The sequence below is a fragment of the Podarcis filfolensis genome (genome assembly GCF_964270895.1).
Source record: "Podarcis filfolensis genome assembly, chromosome: 14".
Lineage (NCBI taxonomy): Eukaryota > Metazoa > Chordata > Lepidosauria > Squamata > Lacertidae > Podarcis > Podarcis filfolensis.
Window position 1 is genome coordinate 36007767 of NC_139616.1, and position 17329 is coordinate 36025095.

The following is a 17329-nucleotide window of genomic DNA, read 5'->3' on the forward strand; positions in this document are numbered from 1 at the left end:
ATAAACTCTCATTCTTCTAAAAGTAGGGAGGCTGCTCTACCTACTTAGGATTGAGCTTCTGACAGTGATGTATTCAAAAGCACATAAGGGGAAACTACAAATGTCCATATAGAGTTGCCCTGTCTCTTTACTCTTCAGTTCTCTTTGTTTGGTTTTGCATGGTTGTGGTAATACTTTTTCCCTAAGTCTCCATATTTGTTCTTGAAGGGGGGAAGCAGGGAACTCCTTCCCTTAGTGAGATCAAAGGTTGAACCTGTCTTCCTACCAGGAGTAGGTGCTATCCCAGATACAGAGACAAGTCTCTGCACTTGTAAATGAGCAGAAATCTGTGGTAAGTACAATGTTCCCTTTCATTTTAAAAGCAAAAAAAGAACTCAGACATGCGAAATTTGACTTTGCTATCATAGGTGTGCTTCAAGGCATTGGTTGTGACAACACTTTAGTTCTTATCTTTTCCTTTCCTCTCCTTTGTTGGTGTTTTGTTACTATGACTGTGATTGGCTGATCTTGTACATCCAATAGCATGATGTTTTGTTGGCTGCTAAGCCTCTTTGTTAGCTGCAACTATTATCAAAACTGTGGTCTGTAGTAAACATGGCTGTGCTGCTGAGAGTGATCCCATCTTTCCTTCTTGTGCCATGATGCTGTTTTCATGAATGTCTTCAAACGATGTCACTGAGATAATTCTGAAGTGTAAGTTCTGAAGGATGTTGTTGCTTTCCTAGAAAAATAATGCCTGTCCATGCACAAGCATGGAAATAGGGTTGTTAGTCTGTTGTATTTAAATCTGCAAGGAACAGATCATGGACAGAGAGCTGGATCCTCTTTTGCAATGCTGGAATTCAGAGCAGAAAAAAACAGCCAGTAGGCCGTGAGCAGAAGGATGAGAAAATGAAACCAATCATAATCATACAGGGAAACTGACAAGTCTCCTTTCTTCCAAGCATGATTAAAGTTTTTATAAAAATGAGCTCAGCCCGCAACTGGAGCTTGTGTATATGTGTGTGTATATAAATAACATTGATCCTATCCCCTTTAATTGCTCAAGCTCTCTTTATTTGTAGTTTAGGCTCCAGTCCTGAAACGGTCCATTGGAGTTTCTCTGTGCAGAACTCCCTGCAGGATTGGTGCCATAGTGTCTGCACATGCTGCCATCTTGAGGGTTGCCTGAAGCCATCCGCATTTAAATGTTATTTTAAATAGCATCGCTGAGTGAATCCAATAACACTTTAATGCAGCACAAAGAGCAGAGCACAGAAAATAGAATTTAGTCCCTACATCACCAAAGAGCACTGACCAGAAAATCAGCTAGGGTAAACTGATGAATTTGTGGTCTTGCTCAGAAATGCTTTATACATTATTTGGGTTACAGCTTTAGTTTTCAGTTTATAAATTGTTTTGTAGCCCAAACAGCTATGGAAAGGACATAAGGCTCACCAGAACAATCCTTATGGGAACAATGGTCCAAAAGTAAACTACGAGTTTGTAGAATAATTCCATACATTTCAATTGCCATATCAAAGTGTGCTTATACATCACATTTACATCCTGCACTTCATCCAAGGAGCTCAAAGTGGTGGTGTTTTCACCTCACAACCCTATGAGGTAGGTTCTGCTGAGAAATAGTAATGCACCTACAGCCACTCAGTAAACTTCATGGCTGAGTGGTGTAATTTGAATCAAGTTGTATCCAAACACAACATCTTAGTCACCACACTGGATTTTACTATTGCACTCACTATCCAGCTATTTCCTCCTATATCTTGATGGAAGACAGGTTAAAGCACAAATCCATTAAATGAGTTGTCTAAAGTGGCAAAGCAAGTCAGTGTCAGAGACAGGATTACAATCAGGGAGTTTCCAAATTCTACACTTTAACCAATTTTGACTCTCCCTGCCATAATTTGAATGCCTTCTTATTAAAATCCAGTGTGATGACACACCAAAAAAAGACAATTGATGCTCCCCCTGCCCCAACATGCATACAGCCAGGTAAAAATTGCTTAGGGGAGAGGGAGGGGTGCTCACTAGAAGATATTGCTGACTCTCAGGGTGGCTTGTCTTCCTAACAGGCAAAAACAACTGCTTCCAGAGTACACAAGGCATGGCTTCTTTCAAAAGATTTATTATGGGTGGATTGGGTCTGTGACAGCAATAGCTCCTCAGCAGAGGGTAACAGCAGTGATTAAATGACAGTTCTTGTGAGTCTCTCCAACCCACAGCAATTGTGCAGGTTACAGATAAGAGGAAATCAGTTCTCTACCACAGGACTCCTCAACAAGTAGATTTGCATAAACATATGCTCCCTGTAACATGAATCCACTATCCTGCTCACTCTGGTCTGAGACCGATCAAACAGCAAACTGGCCAGGGAGAATATAACTTTTACATAGCAAGAGATGGCAAAAAGTGTAATCATCCAGTTGGAGACTTGGTAACAGACATTCATTGTGCCAGTTATTTCAGCAATTAAGAAATGAGGCAGTCAACAAGAGATTCTGATTTTTCTTAACTTCTGTCAATGTATACATTACTCTAGAATTCCCCCTTGATTACTTTAGTTCAATTATCCTACTTGTGACAATGCCTAAACTCCATCTGTGGTGCTGATTACCCTTTTCTGGCTTGATGCTGCATTTATCCCCCACAAAATGGACCTGCCTTGCGCCATTCTCAGCCTAGGCTTTGTTCAGATCTTTCTCTCATGCAATCCTGCATCTTGCATGTTCCAGCCCAGCACACTATGTCTTGATATTATATGACTCAAAGGAGTGATGGATTCTCGACTTCCGGGTCAGCGCCATCGGCAAATGGCGGAGTTCCTCCGATCGGAGGAACGGGCTCCATGGAATTTGGGTCTTCCCGCCGCGGCGAAGGCGGGGGCCCGCTAGAAATCCGAGGCAGAGGAGCCTGGGAACGTGGGGTTCGGCAGAGCACCAAAAGCGCCTCCCCTACTCGCGGGGAAACCCATTTTGGGGTTCCGGAGCCAAGTGGGGTGAGCAGCGCGGTGCTGCGAACTGACTGCTACTTTCACGGAGGGAAGCCGCACAGCCATTGCCGGAGAGCGCTGACTTTTTCCTGTTGACAATTGGACTTTAAACAAGTACCCATGAGTAAAAACGGAAAATTGGACCAAGAAATTCTTGAATTAGGCACCGAAGCGGGAAGGTCTAAACAGGAAGTCCGCCTTCCGCTTTTTGTAAATAGACTGAAGCAAAAACCTTACAATCTAATAGCCGGGAAAGTTGTTCTAAAGATTGAAATTTCCTGCGTTTACAACTAATAAATCCCCCCCCCCGAAAGCAGGAGAAAAGGGGGGGGGGATTTGACTGTTTAAGCCTGCAGGAGAGAGTGTAAAGGAAAATAGGTTTCCATCGCCCCAAACCTGGGAACAGGGTGTCAGGACAGGAATTTATGGAGAGGTCCATTGATTGAAAGTGGAGCATTTTGACAGATAGTCAAGAAAGAGAAACAAATTAACTTCAACGCTGCTTTCTACATTTTAAAGAAACAAAGTTTTCGAAAATCGAAAGTAACTTTCCTTTGTTGGATACGTTTTAAAGATGGATACAAATAGAAATTGTGTCCCCTAGAGGGAGCTTGTCAGTTTGTTGCTGCAGTTTATTTGGAGACTTTACAGCTGCGAGATTGAGATCGTGGGACCAGTCGTTTGACCTTGAATAGAAATGTGTCGGGAGGAAGTTTTGGTGTCTGCTCTTGGCAAGACAAATGCTATGCTGGAGCAGTTGCAGGAGAGGATAAATCTGACGAATGAGAATCATAGAATCATAGAATCATAGAGTTGGAAGAGACCACAAGGGCCATCAAGTCCAACCCCCTGCCAAGCAGGAAACACCATCAGAGCACTCCTGACATATGGTTGTCAAGCCTCTGCTTAAAGACCTCCAAAGAAGGAGACTCCACCACACTCCTTGGCAGCAAATTCCACTGTCGAACAGCTCTTACTGTCAGGAAGTTCTTCCTAATGTTTAGGTGGAATCTTCTTTCTTGTAGTTTGGATCCATTGCTCCGTGTCCGCTTCTCTGGAGCAGCAGAAAACAACCTTTCTCCCTCCTCTATGTGACATCCTTTTATATATTTGAACATGGCTATCATATCACCCCTTAACCTCCTCTTCTCCAGGCTAAACATGCCCAGCTCCCTTAGCCGTTCTTCATAAGGCATCGTTTCCAGGCCTTTGACCATTTTGGTTGCCCTCCTCTGGACACGTTCCAGTTTGTCAGTGTCCTTCTTGAACTGTGGTGCCCAGAACTGGACACAGTACTCCAGGTGAGGTCTGACCAGAGCAGAATACAGTGGCACTATTACTTCCCTTGATCTAGATGCTATACTCCTATTGATGCAGCCCAGAATTGCATTGGCTTTTTTAGCTGCCGCGTCACACTGTTGGCTCATGTCAAGTTTGTGGTCAACCAAGACTCCTAGATCCTTTTCACATGTACTGCTCTCAAGCCAGGTGTCACCCATCTTGTATTTGCGCCTCTCATTTTTTTTGCCCAAGTGCAATACTTTACATTTCTCCCTGTTAAAATTCATCTTGTTTGTTTTGGCCCAGTTCTCTAATCTGTCAAGGTCGTTTTGAAGTGTGATCCTGTCCTCTGGGGTGTTAGCCACCCCTCCCAGTTGGACTTGATGACTGCCGTAGCCAGCGAATATGAATTAACCGGAAACAAGGATAAAGAAACTATACAGGGATCAATTCAGTAAACTGGTTCGACTGGGCAAGTCCAAGGGCAGTTGAAGATGGAGGAGGCTGTGACCGTATCTCAAGCAACACGAATGGAGAGAGCTGAAGCCCTGCAGGAGCAAAAGCTGCTGTATTGGAAGATTGAACTTGGAGTGGGCTTGGAAGTGTCTGGAGTTAAGGAGGCTCCTAACTCTGGTGGGACTATGAAACATGTTGACAATTATTTTTTGGATGACTATCTTTTGGATTATAATGACGATGATGGGGAATGGGACTGGGGGGAATGGGCTAGTTTGAGGAAGGAAAACGGAGATCATTACTGGTTGGAACCCCCCAGAGACCTACCCCTCAAGGAGAAAGGGAAGAAATTAAGAAAGAAACCAACAAAGGGCAAGGAAGAGTGTAAGTACAAACAACAAGAAGAAAATCTGCAGAAGGGGCATAGAAGAGACTTAAGGGCCTCGGACATAAGGTCACCAGGTTGATGGACTGGATATGGACAGAAAGGACTGACATAACCCGAGACCAGGAAGAAGGGACGTTGGACAAAAACTAGGGGGGGGGGGGAGTTTATATAAAGGGAATTTCTTTTTATTTTTGGAATTAGTGTAATACTAATGAAATATTAGGGAAAATGTTGGAAAGGAATTATTTGGCTTTAGTAAAAAGGATTTAAGGATTTAAGGAGTTACGTATAAATATGGTTTAAATTTTGAATTTTAAAGCTTTTAAGGTAAGATAAAGTTAAACAAATTAAGGTAAACTGAATAACAGAACATGGTAAATGATGGAAACGATTTGTTGAGTTAATTAAATAAGACAGACTGTTAAGACACAATATTTAAATAAGAATTGAGAAATATGGGAAGAATTTGCTGAAACAATGTATTAAGCTAGAATACAAAAAGGGAGGTGTGAGGAGGTCAAGAAACAAGCAGATGAAAAGATGTAATTTGAGAATTGTGTTTTCTTTTTCTTCTTTTTGTTTTATCCTTGTTTTTTTTCTTATATTTTTCTGTTTTCTTTTATATATGTATTTCTGAAATTTTGAATAAATATCATTTAAAAAAAACCACAAAGGAATGATGGATTCTCAAACAACAACAACAACAACAAACGTAAACCTGCTGTCCCTTTGGATTTCATCAGGTGCAAACAATATATATACGCCTCGTGCTGGTGCACCATGCCTAGGGTGATCTTAATCTCACATGTATTCTGAACCACGACTGAGTGCCTTACCAGTGAAAGTAGGTTTTAGCTGATGCCTTCAAGTAGGTTTGCAGGACAAGGAGGCAAGGCACTGTCAGCAGGAGGCCTTGTTAGATTTTTTCACCTGCAATGCTAATAACATTGACAAAAGGGAATGCCCCCAAGGACACTAAACTGGTAATATACTCTTCTCTTGCCTATCAGACCGTCAATGAAAACAGCTCCTAAATATTGCATCTAATACTTGTTTATTTTATTCAAGAGTCATCCTGAAGCTGTGGCAAGTGAGAAAATAAACACTATAAGAATCAGTGGCTCTTTAAATAACCATGGTTATTTTCAAAGTTAAGTGGAGTTCATAGTTCCCCAGGGAAATGCATTTGGCTTGTGAATAGCTCAAAGTGTGTGGCTCAAACTGTAGACAGATGCTGTTATAACAATCCCAAGATAACAGCTTCTGGCAAATGTGAAATTATCGCATTTGTATCCTACTGTTTGTTCAAAAGAGCTTGAAACAGCATACTTCTATATATTTTAAAAGGCATCCTTTTATTTCCATTTTAATATGGAAACATACATTTGACATTCCATCCAGAAATAAGAACACTGACAACCTATCTAGAAACATGACTTTTTTCTTCTTCTGAGTACGATAGGCTATTGGGTATAAATAGATCAAAAGAATAGGCCCACTCCTACATGGCTTCCTTATCACAACAAAATCCTGTTCTGGGGAGAATCGGAACCCCTTGAATCTAAATATTCATGTTATTGCATCTCAGCAAGGAACAAAGAAAAATCCTGTTTGCTGTTGCTGTTGAGGAAGCTTGTGGTAGCAAAAGTCACCTTCCTATGGGATTTAAAATGTAGCATCAATTTCACAGATGAAAACGAGGACGCTCCTGTGAAAGAGTGGGTGGCCCCAGGGGTGCAGTCAGTTTTGGCCATCACAATACAGGATGCTTCTAGACTGGTAATATTTTCAGGTGGAATTCAATCACATACCAGCAAATTCAGGTTTCCACAATTAAAGTTGATTTTGGCATTCTTGCACAACAAACCCATTTCACTGGACTTTATAAGTGACAGGAAATACACTGGAAAATGGGGGAGGGGGGATTAACACTTGCCTAATACAAAATAGCTGTAACTTTCCTATAAACTCTAGGATGAATGCTCTAGACAGCGTAAGTAAAATTGCATGCAAGCCAGTGGCTCATTATGACAAAAGTTTTGAGACAAGCCTTACATTATAGGGCAAGCCAAACATATATATGCTATGACACCAAGAAGATACTGGCTAAGTGACAGAGGCAAATTTGTCTGTGTTCAATACTATGCCAGAACTCTTTATACCCACTTCTCTTTCCCTCCCTAACTTCTGCATAATACTTAAGGCTCTTCAGAGGGAGGTAAAGACAGAAAAAAGCCCTCAGGAAATGCATTAAAATACTTTTTCTTCATTTGCCTCAGACTACAAAACTTACATTATCAATGTTTGTTTGGATGTCACCATAAGAACTGAGATCTCAAAGATCTTAAGCTATGTATTAGTAAAGGCTATTCTGTACTTTGAGCTGCCATCAAAAGGTTTGGAGAATGAGGTTTTCATCAGGACAGTAATCTGAAAAAATGTAGTCACAGCTGAACAGTAGAAAGGTAAGCATTTTCTTAGCATATTTCCTTCTGAACTAGGCTGTCACATAGAAACAGTACAGAGTTTGTATCCAGTGATATCCAAGCCCCACTGCTTCCATCCATTCCACCAGGTTTCTGTTATGCTCACTATAACTATGCTCTCCTTTAAAACCAAACAGTCCAGCTTGCTCAGCTTGCCTCAGAGGCTTCTAGCATTAGCACATAAATATCTATACATCATTATGTCTCTCCAAATGTCTCTGACATGTGCATCTTTTGCTACAGCACTTTAGCCTCACTGAATGGCTATTGTGTTTCCTGTACTTCCATTGCCTAGCTCTATCCCACCTCCATCTGGACAATCAAACATTTACACCCTCATATCTTAGAGACAATTTATCCCAAACCAAATGCTCCCCAGCTGCTTTTTCCTCAGCAGTTAAATGCTGCTTTTCTACCTTATTGTTATTTTAAGCACCAAGAGTCTGATTCTGCTTGTTTCCAGTGGATCCTGTCTCCTTTTTGCAGGCCAGGCTTGCCTCAAAACATTCCTCAGTCCCTACTAGTTCTAAACTCCTCTCTCACCAGATCTCAGGTGAGCACTGGAACTCCTTGACTTTGCCTGTCTAGCTGGCCCAGTGCATGGAGTGGTAGCATTTCAGAGAAAGTTACCTTTGAAGTTCCTGAAACTTCTTGCCTAGCAAATTTTGCTTCCATGAACATGTGACTACATTTTTCAGCATCATTCCAACCAGCATGCACTGCAAGTATTGACTCTTGCCCAAGGCTAAATGACAAGTGACATCTGCAACATACACAACAGGCAAAAAAGTTACTATGCACCTGGCCCCAAGTCTTTTCAGTGCCAGGCTAAAGCAGTTTCATACACCCAAGTATTGGAATGCTGATAGCTGTCTCTCACTCAAAGGATAGTTTTTAGCTGCTTGTTTTATGGGGATCATTTGTGGTTATTTAATGTCAGCAAATGTATACTGGGCAGGGAGGTGTTTCATTTAGTTATTATTTAGTTATTATTGTACGTTTTCATAGTATTTATTATGCAAGTCGTCTTGAGACCTTAACCATAACGTGCTGCATACATGAAGTAGTAATAGTAATGCTAATAAATAATACAGTATTCAAGCCCATCACAAACCAACATAATGTCTCTACCTGATTGGCCACTACCCAGAACACCCATCCACTAGGGAAGAATCCTCAGCATGTAAGGATATCTGTTCATTTTCCAAGTACTGAAGGTAATTACAAAGGTAATATGGTAATCTTAACCCTTCATAGTTTCATAGCTGAAGTCAAGCCAAAAATACTGCAATTCACCGAGCTGTGGGGAGATTTAAAAAATAAAGTGGTAGAAAGAGTTCAAAGCATTTTTGTTTTGGAATTATCTCAAATCTCCCCTGAATTCTTCAGCCCCTTTATTAGGAACAGAATGGGCAAATGCTCTTTACCCTTGCATGTCTGCTGCTTTTCTACTCTCCCCCCCCCCCCGCCCCGACAATATACTATGCAACATTCAAGGTTGCTATATCATGAGCAGGGATTTTATTGATATGCACTTGGGTCGTGAAAATTATTACAGTATCTATTCAAGGGGTCTTTTATTATTTTATTACTTTTATTATTCCTCCATACCATATGTACATCTCTGATGATACTAGGGGAAAGTCAACATGGAAAACAGACCTGAAATGCTGGACAAACGTTATTTCTCTTTACTGGCTTCTATATTATTAATATGCTCCATCTTCCAAGTCTAACTGGTGTCCTCCCAGTCAAATTCTTTTGAAATTGTGAGCATTGGTGGGTGACATTATGGGGCTCAACAGCCTCTCTTTCCATCATGCTCCATCTGTGGATGGCTTTGATCTTGGTGTTTAATGAAGGCATTAATTGATAGCACCTGCATGAGGAATTCACACTGTCTCTTAAGCTGTTTGAAATGCTGGAGCCTCCACCGCCTTAAGAAGAAAAAGAGAGATAAAATAAGATCAGAATCGTTATGAAATTAAGTATGTATATTTTTACGGACTGTTTGCTGTTTTATTTTTAGGGTCATTTCAGCCTCATTGCTGCACAATATAAGTTATGTCAATTAAACCAGCACTGAACTTTGAAATGCTCTTTTATGGAATGTGGTTAATATTCAGTAGCACAGTCTTGTATTAAAATACTAGTCTGACAGCCACAGGTGACATTACTATTGCATACAGACAAATCATCAGGCAGGAAGAGAAAGGATGAAGCTCCTCTGCACTCAGCATAGAATCTACACACGTTGCCAAAGGAGGAAAGACGCCTCCCCCATGTCCAGCAAATAAATCCAATTGGCTGTTGTCTCTTCTGCAAACCCCAGCAGACTAGTATTTTCTTTTCTCTTTGCAAGCTAATAACTTTTGAGAACTTATTTATAAGGCTGCAATACAGGAACAGTGGTCAATATAGGAATAGAAAAATGTATGAAAAATGGGAATTCAAGATCAAAAGCAATTTTACTAGTTTAGATTGCTTCAGAACTACATTGTTCAGTACTGAAATAACCCAGGGAATACTTCTTCCAGAGTATCCTGTGGCAGCTGGTTTTAGCAGCAGAGTTCTGACAGGTCATGGGTCTTCCTTGGAAATAATTTTCCTACACTAAGTTTATAGGGCAAGCTGGAGCTAAAGTCAGGTTTCTTATACAGTGGTACCTCGGGTTAAGTACTTAATTCATTCTGGAGGTCCGTTCTTAACCTGAAACTGTTCTTAACCTGAAGCACCACTTTAGCTAGTGGGGCCTCTTGCTGCCGCCGGAGCACGATTTCTGTTCTCATCCTGAAGCAAAGTTCTTAACCCGAGGTACTATTTCTGATTTAGCGGAGTCTGTAACCTGAAGCATATGTAACCCGGGGTAGCACTGTAGTTTCTATGGAAGAAATGGAAGCAAGGGGAGGATGCAAATACGAACTTGAATCAGAGTATGAGAACCCACTTTATGCAGATGTGGGAGTTCTCAAAGGCACACACAGCTCTCCTGCCCTAAGATTAATTGCTATGGAAGAAACATCTGTGTGCAAAGATCCCCGTAATGAAATGAATGGGGTGTGTGCATCAGAAGAACCATAACACTTTTGTTTTCTTCTATCTCATTGGTTTTAATTTATGAACGATGGGGTCAAAATTTTGGCCGCTCAGTTGCAATCTAAACCGTGTGCAGCATTATAGTGTTTTTTTATTATTTATTATATTTGCCAGTCACTCTTCTTATGGAATAACCCAAAGCAGCTTACATTAAAACCGATCAAGTACAACAATAAAAACCAAAAAATACAGCTATATGGAAAAAAGCAGGTTACTTTCCCACTAAATGAGGTAACAATGCCACCCCTTAACTAAGGGCCAAAGGTCTGGGTAAAGAGAGAAGTATTCACATGGTGCCTAAAACTGAATAAAGATGGGGTCAGGTATGACTGCTTGGGGAGAGCATTCCACAAGTGGGGGAGCAGTGGTGTACCTAGGGCTTGGCTAGGTTGGCCCTTGCCAAGGGTGTAGGCCCAGGAGAGTGCAAAAATTGTGCCTCTTCACTCTGGCTCGGAGTGGCTAGGAAGGAAAACAGCGAGGGGTGGAAGGCAGGATGGACCAATGGGGTGGGTGGGAAGCAAAACATTGCAGACCCGACCCTGATGGCAGCGGAGGCAGTCAATGGCAGAGCACAAAAATAGATGAAGGAGCAACCTTTTTGTGTTTCTGGTCTATGGGCTCTCACGGCTTCGGAAGTGCCAATACAACTCCTTGCCAAGGATGCAAGGGACGGGGCGGGGGGGGGATACAGCTTTTTGCTAAGTGCACAAGGTAACCTAGGTATGCCGAGGGGACCACTTCCTGAAGCACTTAAGGCTTTATAGCTCAAAACCAGCATTTTGAATTGAGCCCGGAAACTAGCCAGTGCAGTCATGTCAGTATTGGGGTTACAGTATATGTTTAGACCATCATACTCTGGTCAATGATCTGGCCACAGAATTCTGCACCAGATGCAGTTTCCAACCTATCTTCATAAGCAGCCCAATTTATAACACGCTGCAGTCCTCCACCCTAAGGTTACCAGAGCAGACAACAGAAGTAGCTGTCCTAGCACAGCTGTATCACAAGTTATGGCTGATGGAGGGCAATCCATACCACGAAGGCCATGGGCCTCAAGCAACAGTAATGGATACAGAAGTACTCCATGCTACATACCTTCTCCATCAGAGATAGCATATCTCCATCCAGAGTATGCCGCATCCCATTCATCCCGTTCTGCCCGGACACTGAGGTCCAGCGCCGAGGGCCTTCTGGCGGTTCCCTCACTACAAGAAGCCAAGTTACAGGGAACCAGGCAGAGGGCCTTCTCGGTAGTGGCACCCACCCTGTGGAACAACCTCCCACCAGATGTCAAAGAGAAAAAAAGCTGCGAAACTTTTAGAAGACATCTGAAGGCAGCCGTGTTTAGGGAAGCTTTTAATGTTTAATAGGTTATTGTATTTTAGTGTTTTATTGGAAGCCGCCCAGAGTGGCTAGGGAAACCCAGCCAGATGGGTGGGGTATAAATGATGATGATGATGATGATGATGATGATGATTATCCAGTCTAGGGAACCACCTATAAATAGTGCCTTAGTCTTGTCTGGATTAAGCTTCAGTTTATTGGTTCTCATCCAGCCCATTACTCACTCTGAAAGATTAGGCTTAATAGATTGTCTAGTATTTGTGCTGTAAAGGGCAAGAACTGCTTGTGTAATCCAGTGTTCCTAGTTAGAGCATTGAATGGTACTGGTGATCTAAAATTATACCCATTTTGCTTCAGGAGCATAGACACCTCCAACAATTTTAACCTAGGTAAAACTAAAAGTCTGTGGATGGCTTTGCATGTTATATTTTTTAAGATTTGGATCATGGCCTCATTCATTCACTCATTTATTGTCTCCCATTACATGAGATCAGATCAGGTTAAAATGTAATTAAAAACAATACTCCTATTTTCAGGGTCTCAAGGGGCAGGTTGTGTGGGAAACTGCGTTCAACTCTGCAATCCATAGCACCACCACAAGCAGTGCTACAGCCTCTTGGAAGCACAGCACTGGCAACCATTTTGCTGTACTTTTCCAAGTTATTAATATTTAATAAGTGAAGAAGGCCTGTGTAAAAAGCTAGCATCCTGGCATCTAGTGCTTCTGATGTATTTAGTACTAATATTAGATAGCACTTTTCATGTTGATTAGGGGTTGAATGGGTAGAAGGGGGTTTATGTGTGCCTTGTATTTAGTGGTCCTAGTTCTCCTATTTTCTGTTAACTGCAGAGATATTAAAGAAGAGTTCCAACAAGAGATCTAAATGTGAAGACTGAGGTTCAATTAGTAGATGACATGGTTAATTCCTTTATTAATTTATCTAATACTCATTCTAAAGCTATCTAAACTAATGGTCATCACAATATTCTGTGGAGATTAAATCTATAAACTGTTTTGAGTGAATAACTTTATGGTTGTTGCTATTTTGTCCTAAAATGACTATTTATTTCCACCTCATTTTACATTTGATATACTTTGCAATTTTTTTCACAGTCATCCTCAAAACATCTATGCAAGATCATTTTCATTCTAGTTTGCAGCTGGGGAACTGGGGTTATGTACTAGTTAGTCACCAAGGCCCAACTAAGGATTCTGTGATAGAACCTGAATTTGAACAGGGCCAAACCCCAAACACCTGGGGAACAATCTACTTTGTCAGATCCACTCTCTGGGTCTGCTTCTGTTGCTAGCCTTCCAAGGACTAGACTTTTATTTGGCATATGTTTGTAAAATCTCTGACTTCAGCTGTGTCATACTAGCACCCAGCAGCCAAGGAGGGCCTCGAGTTTTTCAAAAAGATTTTGAGTCTGCAAAGCAGGCAATTCCATGGGTGAAAGATTCAAAATGACCTCAAACTGTATTAAGACCAACGATGATCACTTAATCCTAACTCAGGGTTTTGGTCTCAGTAGCTAGACAAGTCTCAAAGTAAAGCAAAGCTTAATATTCTTGATAGCTGGATTCAATTTAGGCGTGCAGCAGAGACGATAGTCAGGGAAGGAGACAAATAGTCTTCAGACAATTAAATTTAATTGTTCCATCTGAAGATTATTTATCTCCTTCCCTGATTATTGTCTCCTCCAAGTAGTGAATAAATTGGAACCAGCAATCGGCAAGAGTTACTCTATTCCCCTGAAACGAAACTGAGTTCTGAAGAAACATCAGGCTTTCAGATCAACATGACGCTTTGTTCTAATAAGCTAGTGGCTGCTTTAGATCTGCCACCTTTGAACATCTTTTTAGCAGACACCAAATCAGCAAAAGTACATTCCAGCATCCTCCTTTTATACCAACATTTGGCAGCTCTGAGTTAAAACTACTATATCACCTGACCCAATCAAATGTTCAAAGCTAGATTTGAATATAATGCTACTATGTGAAAATAATTACTACAAAATGGCACACACACCCTGTTACTTTAAAAAAATGATTTGAGCATAAGCCTGCGGAGGAAGACTTTAAATGCTTTGTCTTCCTAGTCCAGAGAATAAGTAAGTTCAAACCACTATCTCCTGCTGTAAAGCACCAAACCTTCTATCTCTCAAAAATAATGTATTGTGCAAAATGTTGACTATCAAAGAAGTGCTTCCTAGTAGAACTGATTTGTGGTCCTCTTGTGCAACAAACCCACCTCAAAATAATCAGATCGGAAAATGCACTGTAAAGTGAGGGATAGCGACAGTGACACAATGCTGTATAACCTCCCCACAAAGAAATCAGGATGAATGCTCAAATATATTACCTGCCAGTGACCTGAGAGGTAGTGGGCATTAGAAAAAGGATATAATCCACTAGCTGCTAGTGCAGAAACTGCCGGAGATCAAGTGATTTAAGTTTAAAAAACACCAATGGCTCTATATTCCATAGCTTTCACTGTAACCATCTATATCTGTCGTGAGGCTTTGTGTATGAATCTTTGTTCAAGGACTGAAATTGGATGTCTTGCTATGCAAAAAGTAGAAGCAGTTCTGCTCATCAGGCACTTCTCATGTTCTCACACACCATGAACCTGACAGAATTTTTAAGCTACTTGAATTCATCTCCACACATATGTGTGGAGCAAAGTCAGGGCTTATCCATATAAACAATCTCCAAAACAAGGGTTTTTCCATAGCACTGAAACATATTACATGGCTGCAATATACAGCGGTACCTCGGTTTAAGAACAGCCCCATTCACAAACTATTCGGTTTATGAACTCTGCAAAACCGCTAGCAGTGTCCCAGTTTGCGAACTTTACCTCGGTCCAAGAACGGAATGCAAACAGTGCAAGTGTTAGGCTCGTCCTACTCGCGTGTAGGACCCTGGCAGAGACACAGGCCCGACTGGCAAGTTCTCTCCCTCCTGGTCTGTCGCACACTTCTCCCCTGGATAGAAGCAGGGCCATGCAAAACTGGTAGGCCCCACTTCAATTATCTTCCCCAAAGGGACTGTTCCCCTTTGCCTCTGGGTTTGTGCTGCTGGCATCCGTCTGCTTCAGGAGACCATGCAAGAGTGCCCCTTCCGGAGTAAAGTCAAACCGTTGGAGTTACAGCACTGGTTGTGGCTGTAGAGACCGAGACAGGAGAGGCTTGTTTTATTGGGGCAGATGAAGCCCTCTGGTTTTGCTGCTACAGGTGCGCCATGGCGTTTCTCCCCTCTACTCAGAGGTCATTCCTCTTCTGGCCAGTGCTGTGGATACACAAGCCTAACTGCTTCCAGGCACTGTGAGCTGCCCTCCCTTCACCACAGCCACAATTAGATGAGGGGCTCATCACTTCCCTCAGAAAGGCACCAAATGGCTTTTTCATACAGAAGGTTCCAGAACAGATTTCCCCTCTCAGGAATTTCCCCTCAGAATCACCACAGCACACGAAGGCTGGGACTTAAGACAGGTCTGCTTCCAATTGGCTCTCTCTGCTTCTTCTCAGATTCTGATTGGCTGTACACGGTATCCGTCTCAGAGAGCTTTGCCTGATACCATTCTTCCTCCCCCAAAACGTTATTATACAGGGTGAGTCCTTTAAAAGAGGCCCTGTGGATGCAGAGTACACATGTTCCACAGGGCCTCTTCTAAAAGACTCACCCTGTAGTTTGGCTGTATCAAAAGGAAATAATAAATGCAATGAGTTTTGTTTTTTGTTTTTGTTTTTTTAAAAAAACCTACTTCAAATTAGCTAACAGATCAAGCTGGCAATCCTATGCACACTTAGCTGGGAGTAGGCTGAACTCAGTGGGCCCTATAAGTGAATAGATATTGTATAAGAATAGCCTGCTGAATCAGGCCAATGGCCCATTAAGTCCAGCATCTTGTTCTCACAGTGACTAACCAGGTGCCTGTGGGAAACCCACAAAAAACAATTTCCCTTTCCATACATAGCCACCATTATTGGTCGCCATTGATAGCCCTCTCCTTCATGCATTTGTCTAATTCTCTTTTAAACCCATCTAGGTTGGTTGGCACCACTGCCTCACTGGGGACCAACTTCCATCGTTTAACTATGCACTCACGAAGAAGTGCGTTTTTTCAATCCTGAATCTTCCCACATTCAGCTTCATTGAATGTCCATGACTCCTCTTGTTATGAGGGGGATAAAAAAATTCCCTATCCAGTTTCTCCATGCCATGCATAATTTTATAAACTTCTATCAGGTCGTCTCTTACTTGCCTTTTCTCCAAACTAAAAAGTCCCAAATGCTGTGATCTTTCTTCATAGACGCAATTTTCCTGACATCTTGTTCGGTTGTAATAAAGATTTTGGCCCCACTGTGGGATGCTGGACTTTTTGTCTCATGGACCAACGCTGCTATCTTTGCTTCGTATGTGTCTAAAACACAGATTATTCTCGACGAAAAATAGTTACTTTTGTTTTTATATTAAGAAAATGGGGTGGAGGATATTTCATAACATGGCAGTGAACAAGCAGGAACCTGGCAATACATATTGCTAAATAGTTTTGGGGATGTTAACTTCAAAATATTTTTTTTTCTGCAACCCAAAGGTACGTTTTTATTCTTCCTTACACCCACAGCCGATTTAAGTCCTCCAACCCTAACATTTTCAGAATACCAAAATTCAGTTTATATTTGCCAAGTTGTGAGATCAAGTTCTCAAATAAAACAAACAAGGTCTGTGCCAGCCATACTGGAACACTGATAATAGCATATCTGTCTATTGCACGCCCTTCCCTACATGGCAGATGCCAATTATTTTTTAGTTCCTTTTATTAACTATATATAAATCTATACAGGTATAAACACACACACACAACAGGGAAAATATATACATCTAATCTAATTCATATGCAGCCTATGTACACAATTGTGTAATACTAAAAGGGAGTATCCATTATTGCAATAAAGCAAATATCTCTGTTAACTTCAATTTCATATTTTGTTTTCCAAAAATCAATAAATGGACACCATGTTGTCTTGAATTTTTATATTATGGATTTTATTGTTGTAAAGACTAAGTCACCCTTGGGAAACCAACTTGGCCGAAGAGAAGAGTAAAAATACCATAGATATATATATTAAATAAATACAATCTAGTCTCTCTTGAGTTGGGAGGAGAAAAGGAAGATTCCTGGGTTGGTGGTCAGTGTTAAAAGAAACATGCATCATTTTCTAAGGGTTTTCATTTTTTTAACCTATGTGTTTAGGATTTCTTCTTCCGAGAACTGAATATTC

At 41.3% G+C, this 17329-nt stretch overlaps 1 long non-coding RNA gene across 1 annotated transcript in view; it reads right to left on the reverse strand.

Annotated features, from left to right (window-relative positions):
• The window catches only part of LOC310749020, a 30797-nt gene extending 13755 nt beyond the window's left edge, over window positions 1-17042 (reverse strand). Inside the window, exons 1-2 of the long non-coding RNA XR_014541427.1 lie at window positions 14902-17042; window positions 9263-9537 (exon numbers count right to left, since the gene is read on the reverse strand). This is a non-coding gene — a long non-coding RNA (uncharacterized lncRNA). The remainder of the gene's footprint in view (window positions 1-9262; window positions 9538-14901) is intronic.
• Window positions 17043-17329: the final 287 nt, after the last annotated feature.